Here is a 13,989-nt window from a genome sequence, read left to right on the forward strand (position 1 = left end):
AAATTTGGACTAATCTCACACCTTATAGAAATTTGGTGGAATAACTTATTTACCTCACTAACACAAGACTATCTAGACCTTTCATACACAGTCCAACAACTCAGTCAATTCCCGAACCAACCAACAACTACTAACTTGGAAGTAGTTGTGAGAATCAAGACTTTGTGCATTTATGATTGAGCCATTAGCTAAGATATAAGGAAGTCCATCACTGATTATTGAATATTTTTAGACTACTCCTTCATTTTTTATAAGTCCAAGCAACAAACGTGTGTGAAAATCATCTTATGAGATCGAGAACCAGGACGGTAATAGCCACAACTAAGATTGTTCATAGTTAATCATGTCAAAATTTTGAATTGAATCGAATTATTATAGCATAAGAAGGATTCAAAAGAAACAAATTGAACCGGTATAGTTTTATAAAATCATATCGACCCAAATAAATGGTTTGGTGAACCATTTATTTAAATTTTGGGTGAACTGATAATTTGGAACGAAATGACAGAAACAAGCAAAAGTTGACAGCTGTGGGATTTGAACCCACACCCTTTCGGATAAGAGCCTAAATCTGGCGCCTTAGACCACTCGGCCAAAGTGTCTCAATGTTGAAAGATTTTGTTAAATTTAAACACGTGTACAATACTCACCCTATGCTAGCTTCCCGTGGGCAGTATTTTCCTAATTAACATTAGTGTATCGTAACAATGTACCAAAAAATCATAAATGTATCTTATTAATTTATTTTATCTCTCGTTTATTTATCCTTATGTGTGCGACCTTTTACGTTCTCGTAACATTGACAATAATGTTAAATAATTTACTTAATATTATAAATAGAGAGAGGGTGTCTAGCCAGACATCATTGCTTTCCAATTAACGATAATTTCATGTGATCTCATATAACCTTTATATGATAATGATCATATGTATAACTATTCTTTTTCCCCATTATATGTATACCTAACACAAGACATAATTCGTACCTCTCCTGTATAATTCAATATTATGTTTCTTGATGCCCGAGTGTACTTAGTATTAACAAATAAGCTCAATATCGCATATTCATTTATTTCAGCATGATAATGCATTTTAAAATCATAATTAATTAAGGATTATGTAGATATTACTCATGCATATGTAGAATGAGAAAAATCCTTCCAGGCCGCTCATGTCCATCCACATGACTCATTGAATACCTAGTTAACTGACTTTATAATCGTCTTATGACAAACAATGTTTGACGCTACTAAAATGATTAACTCCTCAATGACCTTTTGTATGGAGTTAATGGTTTCCAGTCAAATGGTAGCATACACCACTGTGATTATAAAAATAACTTATGAGACTTACATAACAAACTATGTAGTATTCTTATCGCGGGTCATTCCAATATAAATATTACTTATAACATTCTCTATGCATTGGGGTTGCTATATTCGATTGTAAGACTTACATACAGATACTTTTAGAGTGATATCTTTATATTTAATGATGTCTCACATTTAAGTCACACTTAATGTTCCATGAAACCAATTAAATACTATAAAAAACTAATTACTTTGAAAATAAACATAATAAAAATGTATTTTTATTATAAATAATCAACTTGATACAAGTCTTAAATACATTAATCATAAATATGTTGGCATATGAGTCTTACACCAATAGTTTATGGATAAATTTGGACTAATCTCACACCTTATAGAAATTTGGTAGAATAACTTATTTACCTCACTAACACAAGACTATCTAGACCTTTCATACACAGTCCAACAACTCAGTCAATTCCGGAACCAACCAACAACTGCTAACTTGGAAGTAGTTTTGAGAATCAAGACTTTTTATATTTATGATTGGGCCATTAGCTAAGATATAAGGAAGTCCATCACTGATTATTGAATGTTTTTAGACAACTCCTTCATTTTTTCTAAGTCCAAGCAACAAACGTGTGTGAAAATCATCTTATGAGATCGAGAACCAGGACGGTAATGACCACAACTAAGATTGTTCATAGTTAATTATGTCAAAATTTTGAATTGAATCGAATTATTATAGCATAAGAAGGATTCAAAAGAAACAAATTGAACCGGTATAGTTTTATAAAATCATATCGACTCAAATAAATGGTTTGGTGAACCAAATTTTTATTTATAACTAAAGTGAATCAATATTAAGAAAACTTTCCCAACCTAGTCTATTTAATACAGTAAATCAAACAGTTAACAGCTGTGGGATTTGAACCCACGCCCTTTCGGACCAGAGCCTAAATCTGGCGCCTTAGACCACTCGGCCAAACTGTCTCAATGTTGAAAGATTTTGTTAAATTTAAACACGTGTACAATACTCACCCTATGCTAGCTTCCCGTGGGCAGTATTTTCCTAATTAACATTAGTGTATCGTAACAATGTACCAAAAAATCATAAACGTATCTTATTAATTTATTTTATCTCTCGTTTATTTATCCTTATCTGTGCGACCTTTTACGTTCTCGTAACATTGACAATAATGTTAAATAATTTACTTAATATTATAAATAGAGAGAGGGTGTCTAGCCAGACATCATTGCTTTCCAATTAACGATAATTTTATGTGATCTCATATAACCTTTATATGATAATGATCATATGTATAATTATTCTTTTGCCCTTAAATGTATACCTAACACAAGACATAATTCGTACCTCCCTTGTATAATTCAATATTATGTTTCTTGATGCCCGAGTGTACTTAGTATTAACAAATAAGCTCAATATCGCATATTCATTTATTTCAGCATGATAATGCATTTTAAAATCATACTTAATTAAGGATTATGTAGATATTACTCATGCATATGTAGAATGAGAAAAATCCTTCCAGGCCGCTCATGTCCATCCACATGACTCTTTGAATACCTAGTTAACTGACTTTATAATCGTCTTATGACAAACAATGTTTGACGCTACTAAAATGATTAACTCCTCAATGACCTTTTGTATGGAGTTAATGGTTTCCAGTCAAATGGTAGCATACACCACTGTGATTATAAAAATAACTTATGAGACTTACATAACAAACTATGTAGTATTCTTATCGCGGGTCATTCCAATATAAATATTACTTATAACATTCTCTATGCATTGGCGTTGCTATATTCGATTGTAAGACTTACATATAGATACTTTTAGAGTGATATCTTTATATTTAATGATGTCTCACATTTAAGTCACACTTAATGTTCCATGAAACGAGTTAAATACTATAAAAAACTAATTACTTTGAAAATAAACATAATAAAAATGTATTTTTATTATAAATAATCAACTTGATACAAGTCTTAAATACATTAATCATAAATATGTTGGCATATGAGTCTTACACCAATAGTTTATGGATAAATTTGGACTAATCTCACACCTTATAGAAATTTGGTGGAATAACTTATTTACCTCACTAACACAAGACTATCTAGACCTTTCATACACAGTCCAACAACTCAGTCAATTCACGAACCAACCAACAACTACTAACTTGGAAGTAGTTCTGAGAATCAAGACTTTGTGCATTTATGATTGAGCCATTAGCTAAGATATAAGGAAGTCCATCACTGATTATTGAATATTTTTAGACAACTCCTTCATTTTTTATAAGTCCAAGCAACAAACGTGTGTGAAAAGCATCTTATGATTCAAAATTTTGAATTGAATCGAATTATTATAGCATAAGAAGGATTCAAAAGAAACAAATTGAACCGGTATAGTTTTATAAAATCATATCGACCCAAATAAATGGTTTGGTGAACCAAATATTTATTCGGACCAGAGCCTAAATCTGGCACCTTAGACCACTCGGCCAAACTGTCTCAATGTTGAAAGATTTTGTTAAATTTAAACACGTGTACAATACTCACCTTATGCTAGCTTCCCGTGGGCAGTATTTTCCTAATTAACATTAGTGTATCGTAAAAATGTACCAAAAAATCATAAACGTATCTTATTAATTTATTTTATCTCTCGTTTATTTATCCTTATGTGTGCGACCTTTTACGTTCTCGTAACATTGACAATAATGTTAAATAATTTACTTAATATTATAAATAGAGAGAGGGTGTCTAGCCAGACATCATTGCTTTCCAATTAACGATAATTTTATGTGATCTCATATAACCTTTATATGATAATGATCATATGTATAATTATTCTTTTGCCCTTAAATGTATACCTAACACAAGACATAATTCGTACCTCCCTTGTATAATTCAATATTATGTTTCTTGATGCCCGAGTGTACTTAGTATTAACAAATAAGCTCAATATCGCATATTCATTTATTTCAGCATGATAATGCATTTTAAAATCATACTTAATTAAGGATTATGTAGATATTACTCATGCATATGTAGAATGAGAAAAATCCTTCCAGGCCGCTCATGTCCATCCACATGACTCTTTGAATACCTAGTTAACTGACTTTATAATCGTCTTATGACAAACAATGTTTGACGCTACTAAAATGATTAACTCCTCAATGACCTTTTGTATGGAGTTAATGGTTTCCAGTCAAATGGTAGCATACACCACTGTGATTATAAAAATAACTTATGAGACTTACATAACAAACTATGTAGTATTCTTATCGCGGGTCATTCCAATATAAATATTACTTATAACATTCTCTATGCATTGGCGTTGCTATATTCGATTGTAAGACTTACATACAGATACTTTTAGAGTGATATCTTTATATTTAATGATGTCTCACATTAAGTCACACTTAATGTTCCATGAAACCAATTAAATACTATAAAAAACTAATTACTTTGAAAATAAACATAATAAAATGTATTTTATTATAAATAATCAACTTGATACAAGTCTTAAATACATTAATCATAAATATGTTGGCATATGAGTCTTACACCAATAGTTTATGGATAAATTTGGACTAATCTCACACCTTATAGAAATTTGGTGGAATAACTTATTTACCTCACTAACACAAGACTATCTAGACCTTTCATACACAGTCCAACAACTCAGTCAATTCCCGAACCAACCAACAACTACTAACTTGGAAGTAGTTCTGAGAATCAAGACTTTGTGTATTTATGATTGAGCCATTAGCTAAGATATAAAGAAGTCCATCACTGATTATTGAATATTTTTAGACAACTCCTTCATTTTTTATAAGTCCAAGCAACAAACAACAAACGTGTGTGAAAATCATCTTATGAGATCGAGAACCAAGACGGTAATGACCACAACTAAGATTGTTCATAGTTAATCATGTCAAAATTTTGAATTGAATCGAATTATTATAGCATAAGAAGGATTCAAAAGAAACAAATTGAAGCGGTATAGTTTTATAAAATCATATCGACCCAAATAAATGGTTTGGTGAACCAAATTTTTATTTATAACTAAAGTGAATCAATATTAAGAAAACTTTCCCAACCTAGTCTATTTAATACAGTAAATCAAACAGTTAAGTTATTTAAATTTTGGGTGAACTGATAATTTGGAACGAAATGACAGAAACAAGCAAAAGTTGACAGCTGTGGGATTTGAACCCACGCCCTTTTGGACCAGATCCTAAATCTGGCGCCTTAGACCACTCGGCCAAACTGTCTCAATGTTGAAAGATTTTGTTAAATTTAAACACGTGTACAATACTCACCCTGTGCTAGCTTCCCGTGGGCAGTATTTTCCTAATTAACATTAGTGTATCGTAACAATGTACCAAAAAATCATAAATGTATCTTATTAATTTATTTTATCTCTCGTTTATTTATCCTTATGTGTGCGACCTTTTACGTTCTCGTAACATTGACAATAATGTTAAATAATTTACTTAATATTATAAATAGAGAGATGGTGTCTAGCCAGACATCATTGCTTTCCAATTAACGATAATGTCATGTGATCTCATATAACCTTTATATGATAATGATCATATGTATAATTATTCTTTTGCCCTTATATGTATACCTAACACAAGACATAATTCGTACCTCCCTTGTATAATTCAATATTATGTTTCTTGATGCCCGAGTGTACTTAGTATTAACAAATAAGCTCAATATCGCATATTCATTTATTTAAGCATGATAATGCATTTTAAAATCATACTTAATTAAGGAGTATGTAGATATTACTCATGCATATGTAGAATGAGAAAAATCCTTCCAGGCCGCTCATGTCCATCCACATGACTCATTGAATACCTAGTTAACTGACTTTATAATCGTCTTATGACAAACAATGTTTGACGCTACTAAAATGATTAACTCCTCAATGACCTTTTGTATGGAGATAATGGTTTCCAGTCAAATGGTAGCATACACCACTGTGATTATAAAAATAACTTATGAGACTTACATAACAAACTATGTAGTATTCTTATCGCGGGTCATTCCAATATAAATATTACTTATAACATTCTCTATGCATTGGCGTTGCTATATTCGATTGTAAGACTTACATATAGATACTTTTAGAGTGATATCTTTATATTTAATGATGTCTCACATTTAAGTCACACTTAATGTTCCATGAAACCAATTAAATACTATAAAAAACTAATTACTTTATAAGTCCAAGCAACAAACGTGTGTGAAAGTCATCTTATGAGATCGAGAACCAGGACGGTAATGACCACAACTAAGATTGTTCATAGTTAATTATGTCAAAATTTTGAATTGAATCGAATTGTTTTCTCCCAACCTAGTCTATTTAATACAGTAAATCAAACAGTTAAGTTATTTAAATTTTGGGTGAACTGATAATTTGGAACGAAATGACAGAAACAAGCAAAAGTTGACAGCTGTGGGATTTGAACCCACGCCCTTTCGGACCAGAGCCTAAATCTGGCGCCTTAGACCACTCGGCCAAACTGTCTCAATGTTGAAAGATTTTGTTAAATTTAAACACGTGTACAATACTCACCCTATGCTAGCTTCCCGTGGGCAGTATTTTCCTAATTAACATTAGTGTATCGTAACAATGTACCAAAAAATCATAAATGTATCTTATTAATTTATTTTATCTCTCGTTTATTTATCCTTATGTGTGCGACCTTTTACGTTCTCGTAACATTGACAATAATGTTAAATAATTTACTTAATATTATAAATAGAGAGAGGGTGTCTAGCCAGACATCATTGCTTTCCAATTAACGATAATTTCATGTGATCTCATATAACCTTTATATGATAATGATCATATGTATAATTATTCTTTTGCCCTTATATGTATACCTAACACAAGACATAATTCGTACCTCCCTTGTATAATTCAATATTATGTTTCTTGATGCCCGAGTGTACTTAGTATTAACAAATAAGCTCAATATCGCATATTCATTTATTTAAGCATGATAATGCATTTTAAAATCATACTTAATTAAGGAGTATGTAGATATTACTCATGCATATGTAGAATGAGAAAAATCCTTCCAGGCCGCTCATGTCCATCCACATGACTCATTGAATACCTAGTTAACTGACTTTATAATCGTCTTATGACAAACAATGTTTGACGCTACTAAAATGATTAACTCCTCAATGACCTTTTGTATGGAGATAATGGTTTCCAGTCAAATGGTAGCATACACCACTGTGATTATAAAAATAACTTATGAGACTTACATAACAAACTATGTAGTATTCTTATCGCGGGTCATTCCAATATAAATATTACTTATAACATTCTCTATGCATTGGCGTTGCTATATTCGATTGTAAGACTTACATATAGATACTTTTAGAGTGATATCTTTATATTTAATGATGTCTCACATTTAAGTCACACTTAATGTTCCATGAAACCAATTAAATACTATAAAAAACTAATTACTTTATAAGTCCAAGCAACAAACGTGTGTGAAAGTCATCTTATGAGATCGAGAACCAGGACGGTAATGACCACAACTAAGATTGTTCATAGTTAATTATGTCAAAATTTTGAATTGAATCGAATTGTTTTCTCCCAACCTAGTCTATTTAATACAGTAAATCAAACAGTTAAGTTATTTAAATTTTGGGTGAACTGATAATTTGGAACAAAATGACAGAAACAAGCAAAAGTTAACAGCTGTGGGATTTGAACCCACGCCCTTTCGGACCAGAGCCTAAATCTGGCGCCTTAGACCACTCGGCCAAACTGTCTCAATGTTGAAAGATTTTGTTAAATTTAAACACGTGTACAATACTCACCCTATGCTAGCTTCCCGTGGGCAGTATTTTCCTAATTAACATTAGTGTATCGTAACAATGTACCAAAAAATCATAAATGTATCTTATTAATTTATTTTATCTCTCGTTTATTTATCCTTATGTGTGCGACCTTTTACGTTCTCGTAACATTGACAATAATGTTAAATAATTTACTTAATATTATAAATAGAGAGAGGGTGTCTAGCCAGACATCATTGCTTTCCAATTAACGATAATTTCATGTGATCTCATATAACCTTTATATGATAATGATCATATGTATAATTATTCTTTTGCCCTTATATGTATACCTAACACAAGACATAATTCGTACCTCCCTTGTATAATTCAATATTATGTTTCTTGATGCCCGAGTGTACTTAGTATTAACAAATAAGCTCAATATCGCATATTCATTTATTTAAGCATGATAATGCATTTTAAAATCATACTTAATTAAGGAGTATGTAGATATTACTCATGCATATGTAGAATGAGAAAAATCCTTCCAGGCCGCTCATGTCCATCCACATGACTCATTGAATACCTAGTTAACTGACTTTATAATCGTCTTATGACAAAGAATGTTTGACGCTACTAAAATGATTAACTCCTCAATGACCTTTTGTATGGAGTTAATGGTTTCCAGTCAAATGGTAGCATACACCACTGTGATTATAAAAATAACTTATGAGACTTACATAACAAACTATGTAGTATTCTTATCGCGGGTCATTCCAATATAAATATTACTTATAACATTCTCTATGCATTGGCGTTGCTATATTCGATTGTAAGACTTACATATAGATACTTTTAGAGTGATATCTTTATATTTAATGATGTCTCACATTTAAGTCACACTTAATGTTCCATGAAACCAATTAAATACTATAAAAAACTAATTACTTTATAAGTCCAAGCAACAAACGTGTGTGAAAGTCATCTTATGAGATCGAGAACCAGGACGGTAATGACCACAACTAAGATTGTTCATAGTTAATTATGTCAAAATTTTGAATTGAATCGAATTATTATAGCATAAGAAGGATTCAAAAGAAACAAATTGAACCGGTATAGTTTTATAAAATCATATCGACCCAAATAAATGGTTTGGTGAACCAAATTTTTATTTATAACTAAAGTGAATCAATATTAAGAAAACTTTCCCATGCTGAGCTTGCCGTTAAAGAGTAAGATGCTGATTATATAGCTGCTCTGATTCCTTCACCGAGAATGAGAAGGAAGTCTTTTATTACGAACAAGTGCTAAAGAAGGGGGGTGGGATCTCTCCTAAAAGAAAGAATTGACCTCGAGCCTGTCCTACTTATTCTTCTTTTCCCGTTCCTGACCCTCGGATCAGTTGGCAAATCGAATCCCACGGGTACTTTACTAAAAAAAGGATCCGACTTGATAAGGCTTCTCGAACCAGACCAGAATCTTTGAAGCTCTATGGGAAGACTTACTCTAGGTACACAGAAAGACCAAGCAAGCTAAGCCAATCTCACGTCGAAACAGGGAAATTATAGCCCTTGAAAGCAGCCCACTTCGGAGTCTCTCACAGGAGAAGGACTGACCTTTTCTCTCATTCCTATCGAGAAGACTAAGTCAGGGCGAGCTCTTACTTAGAGAGAGTTAGTTGGGTAGGGTCACTCTAAGATCAAGAAATCCTGAGTCACGAGAGAGATTCTCCACACGAACGACCCGTCAGGTTATAACTTACATTGGTGAATCGGACTTTAATACAGTAAATCAAACAGTTAAGTCATACATTTTTATTTAAATTTTGGGTGAACTGATAATTTGGAACGAAATGACAGAAACAAGCAAAAGTTGACAGCTGTGGGATTTGAACCAACGCCCTTTCGGACCAGAGCCTAAATCTGGCGCCTTAGACCACTCGGCCAAATTGTCTCAATGTTGAAAGATTTTGTTAGATTTAAACACGTGTACAATACTCACCCTATGCTAGCTTCCCGTGGGCAGTATTTTCCTAATTAACATTAGTGTATCGTAACAATGTACCAAAAAATCATAAATATATCTTATTAATTTATTTTATCTCTCGTTTATTTATCCTTATGTGTGCGACCTTTTACATTCTCGTAACATTGACAAAAATGTTAAATAATTTACTTAATATTATAAATAGAGAGAGGGTGTCTAGCCAAACATCATTGCTTTCCAATTAACGATAATTTCATGTGATCTCATATAACCTTTATATGATAATGATCATATGTATAATTATTCTTTTGCCCTTATATGTATACCTAACACAAGACATAATTCGTACCTCCCTTGTATAATTCAATATTATGTTTCTTGATGCCCGAGTGTACTTAGTATTAACAAATAAGCTCAATATCGCATATTCATTTATTTCAGCATGATAATGCATTTTAAAATCATACTTAATTAAGGATTATATAGATATTACTCATGCATATGTAGAATGAGAAAAACCCTTCCAGGCCGCTCATGTCCATCCACATGACTCATTGAATACCTAGTTAACTGACTTTATAATCGTCTTATGACAAACAATGTTTGACGCTACTAAAATGATTAACTCCTCAATGACCTTTTGTATGGAGTTAATGGTTTCTAGTCAAATGGTAGCATACACCACTGTGATTATAAAAATAAAAGTTGACAGTTGTGGGATTTGAACCCACGCCCTTTCGGACCAGAGCCTAAATCTGGCGCCTTAGACCACTCGGCCAAACTGTCTCAATGTTGAAAGGTTTTGTTGAATTTAAACACGTGTACAATACTCACCCTATGCTAGCTTCCCGGGCAGTATTTTCCTAATTAACATTAGTGTATCGTAACAATGTACCAAAAAATCATAAATGTATCTTATTAATTTATTTTATCTCTCGTTTATTTATCCTTATGTGTGCGACCTTTTACGTTCTCGTAACATTGACAATAATGTTAAATAATTTACTTAATATTATAAATAGAGAGAGGGTGTCTAGCCAGACATCATTGCTTTCCAATTAACGATAATTTCTTGTGATCTCATATAACCTTTATATGATAATGATCATATGTATAATTATTCTTTTGCCCTTATATGTATACCTAACACAAGACATAATTCGTACCTCCCTTGTATAATTCAATATTATGTTTCTTGATGCCCGAGTGTACTTAGTATTAACAAATAAGCTCAATATCGCATATTCATTTATTTCAGCATGATAATGCATTTTAAAATCATACTTAATTAAGGAGTATGTAGATATTACTCATGCATATGTAGAATGAGAAAAATCCTTCCAGGCCGCTCATGTCCATCCACATGACGCATTGAATACCTAGTTAACTGACTTTATAATCGTCTTATGACAAACAATGTTTGACGCTACTAAAATGATTAACTCCTCAATGACCTTTTGTATGGAGTTAATGGTTTCCAGTCAAATGGTAGCATACACCACTGTGATTATAAAAATAACTTATGAGACTTACATAACAAACTATGTAGTATTCTTATCGCGGGTCATTCCAATATAAATATTACTTATAACATTCTCTATGCATTGGCGTTGCTATATTCGATTGTAAGACTTACATATAGATACTTTTAGAGTGATATCTTTATATTTAATGATGTCTCACATTTAAGTCACACTTAATGTTCCATGAAACCAATTAAATACTATAAAAAACTAATTACTTTATAAGTGCAAGCAACAAACGTGTGTGAAAGTCATCTTATGAGATCGAGAACCAGGACGGTAATGACCACAACTAAGATTGTTCATAGTTAATTATGTCAAAATTTTGAATTGAATCGAATTATTATAGCATAAGAAGGATTCAAAAGAAACAAATTGAACCGGTATAGTTTTATAAAATCATATCGACCCAAATAAATGGTTTGGTGAACCAAATTTTATTTAGAACTAAAGTGAATCAATATTAAGAAAACTTTCCCAACCTAGTCTATTTAATACAGTAAATCAAACAGTTAAGTCATACATTTTTATTTAAATTTTGGGTGAACTGATAATTTGGAACGAAATGACAGAAACAAGCAAAAGTTGACAGCTGTGGGATTTGAACCCACGCCCTTTCGACCAGAGCCTAAATCTGGCGCCTTAGACCACTCGGCCAAACTGTCTCAATGTTGAAAGACTTTGTTAAATTTAAACACGTGTACAATACTCACCCTATGCTAGCTTCCCGTGGGCAGTATTTTCCTAATTAACATTAGTGTATCGTAACAATGTACCAAAAAATCATAAATGTATCTTATTAATTTATTTTATCTCTCGTTTATTTATCCTTATGTGTGCGACCTTTTACGTTCTCGTAACATTGACAAAATGTTAAATAATTTACTTAATATTATAAATAGAGAGAGGGTGTCTAGCCAGACATCATTGCTTTCCAATTAACGATAATTTCATGTGATCTCATATAACCTTTATATGATAATGATCATATGTATAATTATTCTTTTGCCCTGATATGTATACCTAACACAAGACATAATTCGTACCTCCCTTGTATAATTCAATATTATGTTTCTTGATGCCCGAGTGTACTTAGTATTAACAAATAAGCTCAATATCGCATATTCATTTATTTCAGCATGATAATGCATTTTAAAATCATACTTAATTAAGGATTATGTAGATATTACTCATGCATATGTAGAATGAGAAAAATCCTTCCAGGCCGCTCATGTCCATCCACATGACTCATTGAATACCTAGTTAACTGACTTTATAATCGTCTTATGACAAACAATGTTTGACGCTACTAAAATGATTAACTCCTCAATGACCTTTTGTATGGAGTTAATGGTTTCCAGTCAAATGGTAGCATACACCACTGTGATTATAAAAATAACTTATGAGACTTACATAACAAACTATGTAGTATTCTTATCGCGGGTCATTCCAATATAAATATTACTTATAACATTCTCTATGCATTGGCGTTGCTATATTCGATTGTAAGACTTACATATAGATACTTTTAGAGTGATATCTTTATATTTAATGATGTCTCACATTTAAGTCACACTTAATGTTCCATGAAACCAATTAAATACTATAAAAAACTAATTACTTTATAAGTGCAAGCAACAAACGTGTGTGAAAGTCATCTTATGAGATCGAGAACCAGGACGGTAATGACCACAACTAAGATTGTTCATAGTTAATTATGTCAAAATTTTGAATTGAATCGAATTATTATAGCATAAGAAGGATTCAAAAGAAACAAATTGAACCGGTATAGTTTTATAAAATCATATCGACCCAAATAAATGGTTTGGTGAACCAAATTTTTATTTAGAACTAAAGTGAATCAATATTAAGAAAACTTTCCCAACCTAGTCTATTTAATACAGTAAATCAAACAGTTAAGTCATACATTTTTATTTAAATTTTGGGTGAACAGATAATTTGGAACGAAATGACAGAAACAAGCAAAAGTTGACAGCTGTGGGATTTGAACCCACGCCCTTTCGGACCAGAGCCTAAATCTGGCGCCTTAGACCACTCGGCCAAACTATCTCAATGTTGAAAGACTTTGTTAAATTTAAACACGTGTACAATACTCACCCTATGCTAGCTTCCCGTGGGCAGTATTTTCCTAATTAACATTAGTGTATCGTAACAATGTACCAAAAAATCATAAATGTATCTTATTAATTTATTTTATCTCTCGTTTATTTATCCTTATGTGTGCGACCTTTTACGTTCTCGTAACATTGACAAAAATGTTAAATAATTTACTTAATATTATAAATAGAGAGAGGGTGTCTAGC

General features: G+C 31.8%; 8 non-coding genes across 8 annotated transcripts; all 8 read right to left on the reverse strand.

The window, feature by feature from the left end:
* Positions 1-2,223: 2,223 nt before the first annotated feature.
* On the reverse strand, positions 2,224-2,303 carry TRNAL-UAG (transfer RNA leucine (anticodon UAG)). The gene has a single exon. It is a non-coding gene; the product is annotated as a tRNA-Leu (tRNA).
* Positions 2,304-5,531: 3,228 nt separating this feature from the next.
* TRNAL-UAG (transfer RNA leucine (anticodon UAG)) lies at positions 5,532-5,611 on the reverse strand. The gene has a single exon. It is a non-coding gene; the product is annotated as a tRNA-Leu (tRNA).
* A 1,188-nt stretch (positions 5,612-6,799) lies between these two features.
* On the reverse strand, positions 6,800-6,879 carry TRNAL-UAG (transfer RNA leucine (anticodon UAG)). Its single transcript has one exon. It is a non-coding gene; the product is annotated as a tRNA-Leu (tRNA).
* A 1,188-nt stretch (positions 6,880-8,067) lies between these two features.
* Positions 8,068-8,147, reverse strand: TRNAL-UAG (transfer RNA leucine (anticodon UAG)). Its single transcript has one exon. It is a non-coding gene; the product is annotated as a tRNA-Leu (tRNA).
* A 1,882-nt stretch (positions 8,148-10,029) lies between these two features.
* On the reverse strand, positions 10,030-10,109 carry TRNAL-UAG (transfer RNA leucine (anticodon UAG)). Its single transcript has one exon. It is a non-coding gene; the product is annotated as a tRNA-Leu (tRNA).
* Positions 10,110-10,848: 739 nt separating this feature from the next.
* Positions 10,849-10,928, reverse strand: TRNAL-UAG (transfer RNA leucine (anticodon UAG)). Its single transcript has one exon. It is a non-coding gene; the product is annotated as a tRNA-Leu (tRNA).
* Positions 10,929-12,251: 1,323 nt separating this feature from the next.
* TRNAL-UAG (transfer RNA leucine (anticodon UAG)) lies at positions 12,252-12,330 on the reverse strand. Its single transcript has one exon. It is a non-coding gene; the product is annotated as a tRNA-Leu (tRNA).
* Positions 12,331-13,655: 1,325 nt separating this feature from the next.
* On the reverse strand, positions 13,656-13,735 carry TRNAL-UAG (transfer RNA leucine (anticodon UAG)). The gene has a single exon. It is a non-coding gene; the product is annotated as a tRNA-Leu (tRNA).
* Positions 13,736-13,989: the final 254 nt, after the last annotated feature.

This window comes from Lathyrus oleraceus, chromosome 3 (genome assembly GCF_024323335.1).
Source record: "Lathyrus oleraceus cultivar Zhongwan6 chromosome 3, CAAS_Psat_ZW6_1.0, whole genome shotgun sequence".
NCBI lineage: Eukaryota > Viridiplantae > Streptophyta > Magnoliopsida > Fabales > Fabaceae > Lathyrus > Lathyrus oleraceus.